Below are 17777 nucleotides of genomic sequence, written 5' to 3' on the forward strand. Positions count from 1 at the left end.
CACTCGTCTTGAACTTTTTTGATATGCTCGGAAAAGCTCATGCTGCTTGTTTTTGTATTTCTTGCCAATTTACTGCATCATGTCTTTTTTCCCCTTTTCTTCGGTTTCTAGATTCATACAGTCATATCGTACACAAACAGACCCTTTGGTCCAGCTTGTCCATGCTGACCAGATTTTCCAAACTAAACTAGTCCCACATGATTGCATTTTGTCCATGTGCCTCTAAACCTTTCCCATTCATATGTTTGTCCTAATGAGTTTTAAATGTTTTCGCTGTACTTGCACCTCCCACTCTTCCTCTGACAGCTCATTCCATATACACACATCACCCTCTGTGTGAAAACATTGACGCTTCGTCCATTTCAAATCTTCCCTCTTTCAGCTTAAACCTATGCCTTCTATGGTTGAACTCCCCCTTCCCGTGGAAAAGACCTTGGCTGGTCACTAAATTCAAACCTCTCATGATTTTATAAACTTCTACAATGTCATCCCTCAACCTCCTACACGCTATCTGACACTAACTTCACGAACAAGCATTTAAAGATAAGCAATGAAAATTTGAGACAGTATTCAAATGACAGGTAAATAACATTCAGCCCAAGCTTCATACTGTGATTTGTTTTTCTCCAAGTTACAATACTAAGGCAGCTGGAAACTCTTACGTGTACCAATAAGAGGTCAAACACCTGAATTGCTTTGTCCAAACTGTGTGATGATCTCTACAGTGAAAGCGCATCTCTGGCCTGAACCATATAAAAAGGGGAATTCTTATACCACACGGTCAGCGTTGACCTTGAGCAGAGTGAGATGAAGGCTGAGTATACGTTTTGAAATTTGGATCACAGTGTCAATTCAGTGCAAAGGGGGAGAGCTGATTTCAATAAGGTTTACTCCAAGAAGGAAACATTCCGGAATGAGATGTGAGTAGGAGGTGTAAAACAGCATGAATGGAGAGGCCAAGCCACACTGAGATCAGAGCACAGTGGCAGCACAGAACACAGCTTGATGCTGCAGCAAAGTAGGTAGACCTAATCAAAGAGTTTCAGGTGAAGTGGGTAGGGAGCATAATGTGAGAGAATGTACTCTGTAATTTGCGAGGGAGGAACTGGAACCAGGAAGGGGAGACGAGCAGGGAAGAGGATGGAGCATAAATGGCAGTGTTTTCTGCGGGGTTAATCAGGAAGCACAGCTGACAATCATGCCGAACATCAGCTTATGTTCCCTGAAATAAATATTATAAATCTGGCCCTCCACTAATGCTCATCAATAGTATCCTTGAAACCTTTTGTCAACCATGGGTGGTTCATCTGCTTACCGCGTTCTTATTGTTGAACAGAAACAATAATTACTGAGCGGTTTGGGATATCTGCTTGAATGTCTGCTCATGTATACTCACTGACCTTCCTCTGGGTCTATTTTCACATTCCGCTTCAGACCAGGCATCCTCAATTTAGATGCCTGGTTCTTTTCAATCATCCAGGAGGAACTTCTGCATGTGGCTGAACACATGACCAGCGGAGGCTGACTCTATTCTCCAAGTTTCTCCATCTCTGTTATTTCTGTTTGATGATGCCACATTCCTGTGAGCTGCGTCTAACGTGACCACATTTTCCTTCAAACCAGAAATCCACTAACTCTGGAGGACAGGGCCTTCAGCTGTCACTGTCCCATCCCCCACGGTGTTGCCCTCAATCCATCCCCTCTATCCCAGAAAAATGATAGATTCCTCCTTGTCCACACTTCCTCCTTCACTATAATCCACGTTCACATAATCGTCTTACGCCATTTCCACCATCTCCAGCGGGACAGCACCATTAAACACATCTTCCCCTCCCGCCCACTTTCAGTATTTCACAGGGACCGTTCCCTCTCTGTCCCCTCCATCACTCCGAACACTTCCCCACTCCCCCATGGCACCTTCCCATGCAATTTCAGAAGCTGCAACACTTGCTCATTCGCCTCTTCCCTCCTCACTGTCCAAGGAACCAAACATACCTTCCAGGTGAAGCAGCATTTCACTTGTAAACGTTCAAACTGGTCTCCTATCATTGCTGCTCACAATGCAGTCTCTCTATATTGGCGAGACCAAACAGAGATTGCTTTGAGGAAAACTCCCACTCTGTCTGTGGAAATAACCTTGACCTTCTCATTGCTTCCCATTTCAATAAATTACCTTGCTCTCATGCTAACATTTCGGCCCTGGGCTGCTGCAATGTTCCAAGGAAGCACAACCCAACCTCGAGTAACACCTCACTTAACACTTTCGTACGTTACTTCCTGTAGGAGTGAACGTACAATTTCACAACTTCACAATCTGACCCCATTATAATTGTTCTCCAGTTTCCGTACATTCTCCGCCCTGGTCTCCCTATGACCTTGTGTGGTTGTATCTTCTTTATTGTACACTCAATAGAGAGAACCCCTTTTCCCCATTCACATTTTAATTATTAGACTACTTCACATGATCTTCTCGTTCTTCACTATTAAAAGCATGTTTGTCTTTTGCCACATCCTCTTTTACCCGTCAACCCATTCCCCACATCTGTCAAGGGATTATAAAGCTCATTTTCCAATCCTTTTCAGTTCTGAAGAAGTGTCATACTGGACTTGAAACGCTAACTCTGCTTCTCTGTCTCTACGGATGATGCCAGACTGGTTGGGTTTCTCTAGAAATGAATAGGCTCAGAACAAATTTTCAATTGAACAAATAACTATGGATCCTGGAAATGAACATGCAAAAATTGCTGGAGAAAATGGGAGCTTTGTAGAAGGGTAACTGGCCCTGAAAGATTAACTCTGTTTCACTGCACGAGATGCTACCAGACCTGCTGAGTTTCGTCAGCAATTTCTGTTTTTGAACAAGTTCCATAGACGTGTGTTAAAGCTGCTCAAACGCCTTGCCTAACACGGAACGCCGTGCACTGGGAAGTGACCGATAATGCAAGGTGCACAAATTTCTTGATCTGAAACTACATAAGGCTGGCATAACTGACACTGCAGAGCTCTTACTCATGGTCAGGGAGAGAAACACAGGGGAACACATTCACATCAAACACAGAAGATGGCATTGGGCGAATGGAAAAGATTCAGATGCGTATGTGAAGGGGTTTGAGTAAAGTAACAAATTGGAGGCGTGACACCAGGGAGAGCAGAATGAGAATAGGAAAATGGAAGTGTTACCACATCAGAAACCAGTTTAAGACACTGATTACATGGCTGATAGATGAATGAGTCTTGGTGTGAACCGAGGGATAGTCAGGAGAATTGAATTGAACATATTGGAGCTCAAAGTGGGCATTCATGTGGTGCGGTAGAATCACAGCAGCAGCAGAATTGTATTCCAGTACAATCCGTAATATTTTCCCCAGGATAATCCCTCAGCCTACCATTAACATCAAGCTGATCTATGGTTCAGCGACGAGTGTGGGTGAACATGATAGGGTATGAAACATGTGTACCTAAACCTGATGACAATCCATTAAAGCTACCGCACTTGACTGGTTATATTCGAAACAGCAGGACTAACATCTGATACAGAGGGCGAAATGATCCCGAGACTAACAGATCAGATCAAAGTTCTGCAGTGCTGTCACATCCAGACAGAAACGTCGATGGACTATTAAACAACTCACTGGAGCAGAGGACTCCATAAATATCACCATCTTAAATCACGGGACAGCCCTGTACATCAGTGTAAAAGACATGGTTGTATTATCTGCATCATCCTCAGCCAGAAGTGTTGAGTTGATGATCCACCTCACCCTCGCCATGCTGCCTGCAAAATGACAGATGCCAATCTTTAACCGATCTGATTTGCTGTATGTGACATGAAGAAACCCCTGAACACAGCAAATACGACAAAGGCAATGGGACCTGACACCATTCCTGCAATGGTACTGAACACTTGTGCTGTAAAACAAGCCGTGTCCCTGGGGAAGCTGTTTCATTCCAGCTCCAACTCTGACATCTCCCTGGCAATGTGAAAATTTACTCAGCTATGTCCAATCCCATAACAAGGGAATAACTACAGTCTAATCATTTACCATGCCCTGAGTCCCGTCGCGATAGTCACATTGGTGGGAGTTCTTTTTGACAGAGCTGTCAAGCAGCACAGAAATAACCAGGTCTGTGTGGTTTCCAATAGGTCCCCGTGTGGAGATGGTGCTGTTGTGGAATGTCACTGGATTACTAATCCAGTTCAAGCTCATGCCGTGGCAGCTGGTGGACGTTATAATTAATAAAATATCGAGATGTAAAACCTGGAGTCATTAACAGTGACCTTGAAGCCAATGTCGATTGTAAACACCAATTTCCTTCCTCAATGTACTTTCAGGAAGTGAATCTCCCGTGCTTTCCTGGTCTAGCCTAAACGTGACTCCAGACACACAGCCATGTGAAACACTCTTCAATGGTCTCGGAAACGGACAGGCAAGACACTCTATTGTATCAAACTGTTCCGGGGTCTTAAAGGATAAAACCATACAGATCACCCGGCACCAGCCTCAGTATTGGAACGGGAAATACTACTGTATTGACACTGCAGAGACCTCCTTCCTAACATCTGAGAGCAGGTGGCAAGATTTACAGAGCTTTCCCACAGACCGCACAGAAACATCGGGAAAAGAGTCGGTCATTCAACACACTGAGCATCCTCCATTCTAGTTCTTGGTGAAAATCTCCTTAATTTAGTTTTCCCCACATAGTGTTCATATCCATTAGTATGTTTAAACATCGGAGCATATAAAATAGGAACTATTGTATTCGCTTTGCTCCATCAATTTTGATCCTCTATTTAATATACAGGCAGATATCCAATAAACGTGTGTTTATTAAACGCAATTTCGCTGCAACATAATTAGTGAATTGGGCTCCTTTCTTTATAAAGCGAGCTCCCGTTCACTGTTATGGGAGACCGTCTCTGGCACCAGCTGAACAGCAAATCCCAGCATCAGGATCCCTCTGTCTGCCAAATGCACCCTCAGTGTGTTCAGATAAAGCAGGAATATAATCCGCTCTGCAAGCCTTGAAACTGAGCCTGAATGTGGGATTTGTAGTCTACGTTTAGAAGGAAATTAATTTCAAACCGGAAGGGGAATATCTTGGAGAGAACTGGAATTCTGCATCGGCAGCACGTTGTCAGTCAGTTTGCACGGTTTCTGAAGAAGATCTTGGTGAAAGGTGCAGTGCTGTCGTCAGCGACTGTAGTGTTAAAGTGTGACATTGACTGTACTAATTCATTACAATATACGGTTTAAAGATTTATGCAGCCTGGGTTTGAATGGAATGGATGAGGTTTGCTGAGGGATAGACTATAAATCTTTTAATCTTTTTAATCTGTCTTCCCTGTATGTGGGAGTATTGTCGGAGCACTGCACTGTTGTATATGTTTCACCCTGTTTATAAAAGGAGGCAGGAATAAAATAACAGACAGGCTGCATAAAATGCTTGGTCGAAAAGTTTCTAGATACCTTTGTCTAATGCTGCTCCAAGTTTGAAATTCCCTGTTATCAAGTCATTTCTTAACCTAGTGACATCATTCAGAGCATTCAAACTGCTGCTCAGGAATGGGAGAAACAGGAGGTAATCACTCAACTGCTCGCTTCTGTGACATAGGGACAGGAGACAGTCTTTCAACTGTTCGAGATTGGGACACAGGAACAGGAGGTAGTCACTCAACTGCTCAATACTGGGACACAGGAACATTAAGCAGTCACTCAACTGCTCGAGACTGGGATACAGCGTAACATGGAGGCTAGTGAGGCCCCAGATTTCTGTCCTCCAGGAGCAGGAGGCGGTGACTCACTACCGACCAGTCTGGGACACTGGGAGAAAAGGGAAATCGGCTTGTTACTAACAGAAATATCTGAATAAGTTGCAAGAGCGAGCCATTTAATCCTGCTCGAACATTCTTCAAAACCATGACTGATCTGATTGCAATTCCCTCATTCCATTTTACAGAGATTCCCCTCCCTGCAGCCTCTGCTCCATTTGTTGGTCATGTTGCAGATCCAGATACTGTAACTACAGTCACGATGTTTCATCCAGCATTGGGTCACCAAAGCCTCTGGTCTTCCTGAATTACCACAGCAGTTTAACATATAGCCTCCAGGAAACCATCCCCAGCACTTCCACGAACGTACAAAAACTAGAGTTAAGTCAAATGTCAGTGAAATGCAAATGACAAGCCTGGTCTGAACAGTTGTGGGGATTCCTCATGTTACTGAGCACATGAGCAGCAGAGAATGATTATCACAGGTGTTCAATGGATCGGCACAGAGCAAGTTACAAAGATGTGCCTCAACACTGCTAAAACCCCACTCTCCAACAAGGAGCACAGGGCAGGACACTGGGGGACACACACAGACAACACATGCACACAGACCCACACGGACACACATATACATTAGCATCGTTAGGATATAACTAGATAAGTTATGCTTAATGATGGGATCAAGGCTTGTTGTGAGAAGGCAGGAGAATTGGCTTGAAAAGCATGTCAGCCACGATCAATAACTCAGTAGACTGGATGGGCCAAATGGCCTTTTATTCTGCTCTAATTATTTACGGTCTGCGGGTCATGCATTTGTCTGTGTTTGTGCGTATACTTGTATGTGCATATGTCTGTGTGTGTGACCGTGTTTTTGTGTCTGTGTTTTTGTGTGTTTGAGTGTGTCTGCGTGTATATGTCTGTGTGTGTGTGTGTGTTTGAGTGTGCTTGTCTGTGTATGTATCTGTGTGTGTGTGTGTCTGTGTATGTTTGTGCTCCTCAGTATTTTCAGAAATGGAAATATCAATGTACTTTTTTTTGTAATTTCTATTCTGTTTGACATTCACCTTTCCATCATAATTTGAGGAACTTTGTTTTCGTCATGAATTTGTTACTTTAACAATTGAAAGAAATCAACCTGACCTCTTCCGAGGATGACCCTGACCCAATGTAAGACCTATAACATTGGCCATATCATCAAACTGGTTACACCGATAATTTGTTGTGACCAATGGAAGAGTGGCAGTAGAAAATAAAACAGATACCCAACAACCCAAGGAACTCTGGACCAGTGAGCCTGACATCAGTGGTGGGTGAGTTGTTGGAGGGGATTCTGAGGGATAGCCAATTGTATGCAATTTTAAAGGCAAGAATTGATTGGGGATAGTCACCACGGCTTTTTGCTTGAGAAATCGCGTTGTACGAATTTGACTGAGTTTGTTAAAAAGGTGACAAAGCGGACTGATGAAGGCAGTGTTGTAGATGTTTTCCATACAAACTGGAACACGTTGTTCGACAAGATTCTGCACATGAGGCAAGTTAGTAAGGTTAGGTTACATGGGAACCAGCGCATCAAGCCAATTGAATACAAAATTAGATTGAAGGGAGGAGACAGAGGTTGGGAGAGAATTGCTTTTCAAACTGGAGGCCTGTTTTAAGGTACGAGGGGAAATATTTTAGAGGGAACTTAGACGCAATGTTTTCATACAGAGGGAGTGTCCATATGGAATTATCTCCCAGAGGAAGTGGTGGAGTCTGGCATCTTGATGGGTATTTGAATAAGGAGGTTTAGAGGAATATGAGACAAATGCTCTCAAATCAGACTCGATCATAATGGGATATCTGGTCAGCACTTACACATTTGCATGCTTTATGACTCTATAAGAGGGATGAGCAGAAATTCTAAACAGGCATTTTAAGTAGGAATACTCATCCCCACAAGTTTGAGATATCTCGTTGTTTATATTTTTTCAACGCTGAGTTAGTTAAATATTGGACAGAGAAGTGATTTTTGGATAATAGCACACAGACAGGAAAGTGGAGCTGAGACTATAGCTTGATCAGCCACAATCTTAGTCCCTGGTAGAGAAGGCTCAAAGTGTCCAATGACCCTCAGTCCCATGTTTGTGTGTTCCATTCAGCCAATCAAACCTGCAGGACGGAGCAATTAGAGGCTACTTAGTCCTTTCACAGAAACAGAGGAGACCATTCAGCCCCTCAAAACAGTCAAACCCAGTTTGGACTGGTTTGGAAAGTGTAATAGGAAATCCCAGGCAGTCGTATGAAAGAGGGTCCTCATCACTCCTAACTGAGCTTCCCCTTTCTGCAACCTGTGCTTCGTTTATTGGTCAAGTTGTAGACACAGTTTCACTGTGAATACAGCCCCCATTCCTCATCCAGCAATGCTCCAGACAATCTGATAATATTCAACATCAGAGCTTCCAGGAAAATAACAGCCTCTACTTTCCAATAATAGAATGTGAGAAGACCACAAACAGGGATATGTCATTCATCCACACGCCACCCACCCCATCCCCCCGCCCCCACCCACAAGCACGATTTCTCCCACAATAAGATAATAAGGTCTAATATCCTCTTTCGTGTCCAATTCGTGTCAGAGCCCTCAACTCTGACTTGTCAAAAACACTCCCTGCCCCACATTGTGACCTATTGATATGAGCAAAAGATGTGAACACAAGGGCTCAGGGAAGAATGACCGGTCCTGACATCAAGGCATCATTTAACTAAGGACGGTCTCAAGGAGCCTGAGCAGGATTGCACTTAATGGGAATGAGTTGTAAACTTCCCTGATTAGAGTGATTTAAAGCATAAAGCACAATGATTGTGATTTGTGTACAAAAATCCATGCAGTTCTGGACATGTCTGCAAAAGATCCTCAAGGTAGCTTCCTCAGCACATACACCTTCAGCTGCTTCATAAAGATTAGAAGTGGGGGTGTTCACTGAAGGTCACACAATATTCAGAAAAAATGTCCCCCTTCAGCTCCTGAACTAGTCTGTGTACATGTGCAGCAAGACCTGGACACCATTCAGGCTTGTGCTGTTGGAAGTACCGGCAACATTCATGTTACAGTGCTGCTGGACACTGCACATTTCTACAGTTAAAAGGAGGAGATTATTCAGCTCCTCACGGTAGCTTCACATGAATACTAGGAAGTCATTCAGCTCAATTAAATTATTGGAGAAGTGTAGAGATATCCCATTTAGTGCCTCCAACCAATTATACAGGAAGAGAAGGAGTCACGTGTTATGGACGACAGCAGAGCTCCTCAAAAATATTTGAAGGCCTTGGCCTAGACTCTATTATTAATTAAGTGTTCTGATGCAGTAATATCCCATAAACATGGCAAAAAGGAAAGATCAGAGACACATTCTCAGATGCAGTTCTCCAATCGAGAAGGGAAAACAAATCAAGTGAAAATTTAGAGAGAGTTGCAGCCAGGAGACATCCACTGAAGCTTCCAACTCTGTGGAGACCCCAATAGTTTCTGATGTTACTGAGAAACCAAAACCCTTCCTGTAATATGGCTGCCAGAACTGCACACAGTATTCGATCTATGGCCTAACCAATGGCATGTTTAACTCATATTATGTCGCCTCGATGAATAAACACTATGCCTACAATCCCGTGTGATTTCTTAACTGGCTATTACACTGTCCAGTCACATTCAGGGATGTGTGGAGAAACACCCTCTGACGTCCCTAGTGTTCTGCCCTGTCTGGTTACTTCTTATCACCTCATATTTACCAGGGTTCCATTCCATCTACCATTGATCTAACCATCTGACCATTCCACTTGTATTTTTCTGTAAAATAAGGCCTTCCTCCTCACTGCCAACCACCTGACCAATCTTTGTGTCAAACACAAAATTACTTATTATGCTCATCCCCCACCCCCCACCACCCCTCCACATTCACATTTACATCATTTATGAATACCACAAATAATTTGATACACTGCACTGCTCGCTGTGGTACACCACGAGACACTGGTCTATCTCTACCACCTTTCCACTAACTTGGGACCACATAGCTGTTCTCCAATCCTCTAGCACCTCCCTTGTGTGGTCAGATTTGACTAAAACATTTAGGTCAGGACATTTCCTCTCTTGTCTCCAACAGCATCCTGCGATACAACTCAACTGGACTTTACACCATCCAAAACTATCAATCCCAACTTGCATCTTATATCAATTTGTTTGTGAGCTTCCCAGTCCATCTTCTTGAATTCTGTACCTGCATCTTCCTTCTCCCAACTAAAACAGATGTGAAGCTCTCGTGTTACAGTCTATCAATGTTTCCCAGTTTCACATACTGATTACCCCCTTGGTTTCGAAATGGATCCTAATTTTTCCCTGGTTATTCAGCAATAGAGGACACCAGAACCATGCTGGAACTGATCTCAGCCAAACTGCAGAAGCATGACCAGGAGATCCAGCGTCTCGGGCCACATATCGTGGAGGTGGAAGAGTGGACTGCAGCTTTGGAAACAATGGCAGAATCCTCAGCGGGTCGGGTCCAAGCCCTAGAATGGTAGGTACAGATCTTAGTAGAGCAGGTCGAGGATCTCGAAAATTGGAGCCGTCAGAAGAGCATCGGCTTGGTCGGGCTGCTGGAACGGAACAAGAAAGCCAGCTCGTTAGCTTCTTGGAACAATGGCTCACACAATTTTTGAAACTGGAAGTCAGGGCAGACTGGGTGCGGGTCGAGTGGGCCCAACGGGTCACAGTGTGCAGGCCCGGATCGGACGAGCATCCCTGTCCAGTCCTTGTGCAACTCCAGCGCGTTATAGAAAAACAGGTGCTGGAAGCTTGTTGGGTCGTACAATTAAAGGGAGATTTTAACTGACGTGTGGACCCCGAGGTGGATAGAATGTCGAAGGGTATCGGAGGTATTTCCCCACCACCCAGGCAGCTGGTGGACCTGAACAGGTAGCTGGGTTGGTGGATGTGTGAGATGTTGAAACTTTATTGCTGGAACAGCACAGCAGGTCAGGCAGCATCCAGGGAACAGGAGATTCGACGTTTCGGGCACAGGCCCTTCTTCAGCATCTGCAGACCTCACTTTCTCCTGGATGTGTGAGATGTCTTCACCCTGAAGATAGGGACTTCACGTTTTTTTCTAATCCACATAAATGCTATACTAGGATTGACATATTGTTTGCCCCATTGGTCTTTTTAAATTCGATGCTGTCCTTTAGAATTGGGAACCATTTCTGATCATGTGGCAATGTACATGGAGGTCAAGGATGGTGGCGATGGGCCAGGCTCACGGCACTGGCACGTGGATCCTTTCCTCCTGAAGTACTGTAAATTCATTGAGTATTTTTCGGGGGAATTTAATTTTTTTTGGAACATGAACTTGTGCACGACCAGTAATCCGACGGTGCTCTGGGAGACTGACAAAGCCTATACAAGGGATTTGATAATTTCTTCCTCAGTGACTCAGAAGCGGCAGAAGGGAGAAGAGCGGCGTATACTTGAGGCTCGGCTGAAGAGAGCTGATACACCATATTTTGTCAGACCTTCTATAACTTAATTGCAGCAGAGTACAGCCCTCCGGACTGCTCTGGATGCTGCACTCGCCCAGAGAGCAAAGAGAGAGACTTCCTTTGCGAAACAAAAGTTATTCGAGCATGGTGATAACCAGAGCTGATAATGTGTTGCTGGAAAAGCGCAGCGGGTCAGGCAGCATCGAAGGAGCAGGAGAATCGACGTTTCGGGTTTCTGAAGAAGGGCTCATGCCCGAAACGTCGATTCTCCTGCTCCTTGGATGCTGCCTGACCTGCTGCGCTTTTCCAGCAACACATTATGAGCTCTGATCTACAGTATTTGCAGTCCTCACTTTCTCCATGGTGATAACCAGGTAGATATTAGGCGTACTTGGCCAGAAAGAAGATTGCTGCTATTATCACCCGCGATCTCAAAAAGATTAATGCAGCATTCAGGAAGTTCTACTCTGGATTGTTCCAGTGAGCGGGCTTGGAGGACTGATTGGCGACGATGGAGTCCTTTATTAATACCTTGGACCTCCCAGGTGTAAGTTCAGAGCAGGCGTCTCTTTAGAATGCCCCTCTGATAATCAGAGAGATACAGGAGACATTGGGGCAGCTCCAGAGTGGTAAAGCCCCCGGCCCAGATGGACTTTCAGAGTGAGATTTAGAAGGAGTTCGTAGACATGCTGGCTGGGCCAGTGTTGGATATGTACAATTATTCGTACAGTCAGGACTGCCTCCCATCCTCTCTGAGTGAAGGAAATATTCTTCTTATTCTCAAGAGAGGGAAAGTACCATAGGATTGCACTTTGTATGTGCCTATTTCATTATTAAACGTGGACTTTAAAATTTTGTCGAAAATGCTGGCTTTGAAGGTCTATTGTGAAAGAGGACCATTTTTATTAGGGGCCGTAGGTCCTCTGATAATATTAGAAGAGTGCTAAATATGATTCCAGTCTGCCAGCAAGGTTCGATTCCAGACTCGGGGGTCTCCCTGGATGCAGAGAAAGCACTTGACTGGATGGAGTAGATGTGCACCTTTTATGTCCTTGAATGGTTTGGTCTTGGAGGGGTCTTCGCCAGGTGGATGGCAGTGTTATATAGTGACCTGAAAGCAAAGGATTTCACTAATGGTATATGGTCTGACAATTTTAGTATTGACAGCGGTAGCCAACAAAGTTGCCCCCTTTCTCCGTTACCATTTACATTAATGATTGAGCCGTTGGCAGAAGCCATCCGGAGCGACACCAATATCGCTGCCATGGAGGTAGGATCAGGAAGGCATAAGAACACCCTTTAAGCAGATGGCGTTCCTCTCTTTCGAACTAACCCAATGGTATCTGTGTCCTGTTTAATACGAATGATTAATTTATTTGTATCTTTCTCAGGGTATAAAATCAATTTTATGAAATCGGAGGGCATCCCTGTTGCGGGTCTTATTAGAGTACCCGACCTAGGGGTGGAATTTGATTCCCTTCCAGATGGTCACAGGGAGGTTTAGGTATTTTAATCATCCAAGCCTTCGATTAATTATATAAAGCTAACTTCGTGCAGTTGCTAGAGAGTATAAGACAGAATCATTCAATATTCTGTTTGGGTTAGCTCTGGTTAAAATGAATGTCCTTCCTTGTTTATGATACCCCATGCCAATGCTCCCTTTGACGCTGCCTAGTCAGGCGCTACGGAGGCTTAACAGTTAGCTTTATAGACAATAGACAATAGACAATAGGTGCGGGAGTAGGCCATTCAGCCCTTCGAGCCTGCACCACCATTCAATATAATCATGGTTGATCATTCCTAATCAGTATCCTGTTCCTGCTTTATCTCCATAACCCTTGATTCCACTATCTTTGAGAGTTCGATCCAACTCTTTCTTAAATGAATCCAGAGAGTGGGCCTCCACTGCCCTCTGGGGCAGAGCATTCCACACAGATGGCATTCCACACAGATGGCGTCACAAATGGCCTCCTATTAATCTGGACAAATTGCAGCTTCCACAGTAAATGGGGGCGTGTCGATTTTCCATAGTTTAAGAAATACCAACCAGGTTCTTTGCTTTCCGATGTGGCTGACTGGGCTTGTCAGGACATGGTCAATTTGGCTGGACATCCAGGCCTTCCAGGCAAAACGTCCCCTCATTAATCAGTTGTTCATGGACAAGATGAGGACTGTTATGGAGAATTGCAGAAACCGGTTGTCCTTAAAACAGTGAAAGCATGGAGAATGATGGGACAAGTTGAGGGCACCTTACAAAACACAAACTTCGGCTTTCACTCCCATTGTAGGATTTGTAGGATTCCAGCCGGGATTGATGGATTCTGGCTTTAGGCTCTGGGAGTCCAGATGACTTTCCTGTTTGGGAGAAGTTTTTGACGGGGAGGTCATGATGAATTTTAAGCAGCTGAGCCAGGAATATGAGGTATCTGGGAGGAACCTCTTTTGTTACTTTCAGCTTCAGGACTTTATACAGAAAACGTCTATATTAATGGTTCGTCTCTGTACGTCAGATATGGAGACGAGAGTGCTTCAGAGTATGGGCACTCTCTCAGTCAGTGCCTTCTGTCATTTATTAGGAGGTAGTGTCTCGAAGGACATTGACCCTGTTACACCAGAACACAAAGAGGCTATTCAGCCCCTGGAGCCTGATATACAGTTACGGGAGGAGGCCAGTCAGCTCCTCGAGTCGAAAACACTGGGCCCAGAGTAGGCCATGCAGCACCAGTACCCTATTAAACAGCAGCAGGATCAATCCATTCAGCCTCCACAAGTCTGTAACATAGGAACTGGAAGAGGTCACACAGGGACTGGAGATTGGTGCACTGGGATACCAGGAGGATAATCAGTCCCTTCGAGCCTGTTGCACGGGAATTGGAGAAGGATGCAAATTATAAGATTTCTTATGGGAAAGGAGGAAGAAGTTTATCTCACGTGTCTGGTGTATGGGAACAGAAGAAGGCCAATCATTCCCTCAGTCCTATATCAGGGATGCAGGAGAGACCGTTCAGTATCTCCAGCCTGTGATGGAGGAATATGAGAAGGTTTTTTCAGCCCCTCAAACTGTTATACAGCAACAGGAAGATTGCATTAGCCCTCATGATCCTTACGCATCAACAGGAAGAGGACAGGCAGACCATCGAGATGGTGATGTGGAACACCAGAAAGACATAAGCCCATCGATTTTGTTAACAAGGAAGAGAATGAGTCCATTCAGCGACTCTGACCTCTTTCAGTGCAATCAGAGCAGGTCATTTCACGCCATGTGCCAATTATACAGGATTGGAGTGAACAAAGAGATTATAAAGAGGTAAGAATTTAGAATTATCACCTTCACGATGGAATATATAGTAGTGAGAAAACTGTTGAAATTTCAGAAATATTGTTAAAGTCGATTATTCAGGAATTAATGACAAGAAATTTGAAAAGTCAAACCTCAATCCATCAGAATCAACATGATTTCGATCGTGGGGATCCGAGAGATGAAATATTTGGATTTCCAGGAGGCATTAAATAGCTCTGCACAAATGATTAATCTGCAGGATAAGATCGTTTACGATTAAAAGTAATTTATTAACTTGGTACAGGCTTAGTGAAGCAACAAAATGCAGTGAGATGGAAAAATATGGGTCATTTTCTGTTGGCAAAATTCAACTTTTAGGAAACCATATGTCTTGGTCCCTAGGCCCCAACTATTTAAAATCTATAGTCTTAAGTAGTTGAGAGGATAGAACATGTTATAACCAAATTAACAGATGACACTAACTCAGGTGAGAAATTGCAATGAAGATGCAAGAAGTTAGAAAATGTATATGGATAGGTTGGGGTAACATTTGACAGAAGAAACTGAACAACGAAAAGTATGAGTGTATCTATTTGGATCAGTGTAGCAGAAAGACAAATTATTATCCAAATGGAGAGAAACTTCAGAATGCTTAGGTACAGAGGGATCTGGCTTCCCGCGTCCATACTACAGAATACTCAGATGTAGGTACAGCAGATAATGAGAACGGCAAGTGCAACTTTGACACTTATTTCTAAAACAATGGATTATAAAGGGAGGGAGGTGTGAGATCGCAACTGAGTCCTGTGTGCAGTCTTGATGTCCTGACTGTAGGAGGGATGTATTTGCCATGGAGGCAGTTCAGAAGTGGTTCACTCGATTTCCTCCAGAGATGAGGAGATTGTCCTCTGAAGAGAGATTGAGCAGTTCAGGCCAACACTGCCTGAAGTATAGAAAAATGAGAGGAGATTTCGGAGGTCTGGACGATGTTAAAGGTGATTTACAATGTAGATGTGAATTTGATATTTCCTCATGTGGGACAATCTCGAACGATCCTACAACCATAGTTTTAGGATGAGGTGGGGGACAAATGAAACAGGGGTGAGGAGAACATACTTCTGTCACAGGGTTGGGAATCTGTGTAATTCACTGCCCCAGAGTGCTGGGATATTGAGTAAGTGAAGGAATATGAAGAGCGGACAGGAACGTGAAACTGAGGCCGCAATGACATCAGCTGTGATTGTATTCAATGTCAGAAGAGGCCTGAGGGGCTGGATTGCCGAACTGATGCTCGTCGTTCTTATTCAGCGCTTTGCATGTGTTACACATGACTGGGGGAGGACTGGTTATCAGACAGGAAGCAGGCACTCCGAATAAATCAGCCTTAGTCAGTTTGACAGAACGTCACCAGTGGAGTCACACAGTGACCAGTGCTGGATCCACAGCTCTTTACAATCTGTATAAATGATCAGGAGGAGTGGAACAAATGCACTGTAACTATGTATGCCGATTAAACTAAGATAAACAGGAAACTAAATTATCAAGGGAAGGTAGAGAATCTGTAATTGGATATGGACAGGTGAAGTCAATGGATAAAGGTTTAGCAAATGGGATTAAAGTTAATATATAGTCTGTCATTTTCTTTAGGAAGAATGGTAGGTAGTGTGTTACTGAAATGGAGACGGACTAAGGACTTAGTGATGCTGTATGTATTGGAGGGTTTATTCTGATCAGATCAGACACGGGAAGTGTTGCTCCATCGTCCTGATGTTCCCAGGGACCCAATTTCTCTCAACACCATATATATACTTCGTCTCCAAATGGTGATGTTGATGTCGGCATACTGGGAAATGATGGATCTGTCACCCACTCCTGCCTGGAAAATTCGGGATCATAGAAGCTGAGTGAAACAGTGACCCTGGCAGCACCGTCCTCCCCCTGGTGTGAAGATGCAGATCATGTTGAAGGAAGTGACACCACTCTGTGACCAGCTCCTTGTTCAATCAGGCTCCCCTCGCACTTTGCTCCTGAGTTAAATGTAACTTGGGAAGCTGTTCCTGGAAAACCCAGAGTGGATACGGCAGATCCCTCTCCCCACACACACTCACTCCGTAGTTTAAGATCTTCCTCTCTGTGCAGCCTCTGCTCCATTTGGTGTTCATCTTACAGACGCATGTGTTGTAACTACAGTCCCTATGCTCCATCCTGAGTTGGTTCACCAAATCCTCACTTCTCCCTGAATGTCTAAGGCGGGTCACAGCACAACCTCTAGCGAACCATCCACTAACCTCCACTAACTTTTCAATGACAGGAGTCAGTCAGAAGCCCCTCAACTGCCTGCTCCTTTACAATAATACTCGAGAGGTTTCCTCGTGTTACTGACCACACAATCATCTGAGAGGTACCAGCACAGGGGTTCAGTGGACACGCACAGACAAAGGTTCAAAGGCGCGTCGAAAGCTGCTGGAACCCCTGTGCAACATGGAGCACCAAATGGGGCTCACCGGGAAGTGAACAGCAGCCAAACACTCACACCCCTGCCCATGGAGCAGTACATGGGACACACCGGGAAGTGAACAACAGTCAAACACATACACCCCTATCTATGGACTACCACATGGGGAACACCGGGAAGTGAACAACAGCCCAGCACACACCTTCCTGTCTATGGAGTACGACATGGGACCCGCCGGAAGTGAGCAACAGTCCAACACACACCCCTGTCCATAGAGTACCACATGAGACACGCCAGGAAGTGAACAACAGCCCAGCACACACCTCCCTGTCTATGGACTACCACATGGAACACACCTGGAAGTGAACAACAGTCCAGCACACACACCCCTGTCTATGGAGCACCACATGGAACACACCGGGAAGTGAACAACAGACTGACACATAACATTTCCTTGTTTCTGAGCTTCGCAATGCCAGCTCTCGATACACTAGGTATCCAAATGGTACGCACAGCCGGGACGTACAGGAGACCACGAGCCATACGTTTTGCACATTGTTTCTGAGCTTCATCATGATTTCCCCGGGATTCCAGGGATATGAGCACCAACGGCCAGGTTAAGGTACAGAAGGACGGATATTCATGTTATAATTGGATGATTACTTGATCGACAAGTTCAGTAAACGTGGCTCTTCTCAGACAAATGGGATTAACTGGATGGGTAGTACTTTCTTAGGTCCAATAACAAAAATAAGAATATAAAG

At 44.5% G+C, this 17777-nt stretch overlaps 1 long non-coding RNA gene across 1 annotated transcript in view; it reads right to left on the reverse strand.

Moving 5' to 3' along the window:
- Nucleotides 1–1875: 1875 nt before the first annotated feature.
- Nucleotides 1876–17777, reverse strand: part of LOC122552121 — a 24972-nt gene continuing 9070 nt past the window's right edge. The window contains exons 3-4 of the long non-coding RNA XR_006312307.1: nt 17395–17402; nt 1876–1886 (exon numbers count right to left, since the gene is read on the reverse strand). This is a non-coding gene — a long non-coding RNA (uncharacterized LOC122552121). The remainder of the gene's footprint in view (nt 1887–17394; nt 17403–17777) is intronic.

This window comes from Chiloscyllium plagiosum, chromosome 8, assembly GCF_004010195.1.
Source record: "Chiloscyllium plagiosum isolate BGI_BamShark_2017 chromosome 8, ASM401019v2, whole genome shotgun sequence".
Classification (NCBI taxonomy): Eukaryota; Metazoa; Chordata; class Chondrichthyes; order Orectolobiformes; family Hemiscylliidae; genus Chiloscyllium; species Chiloscyllium plagiosum.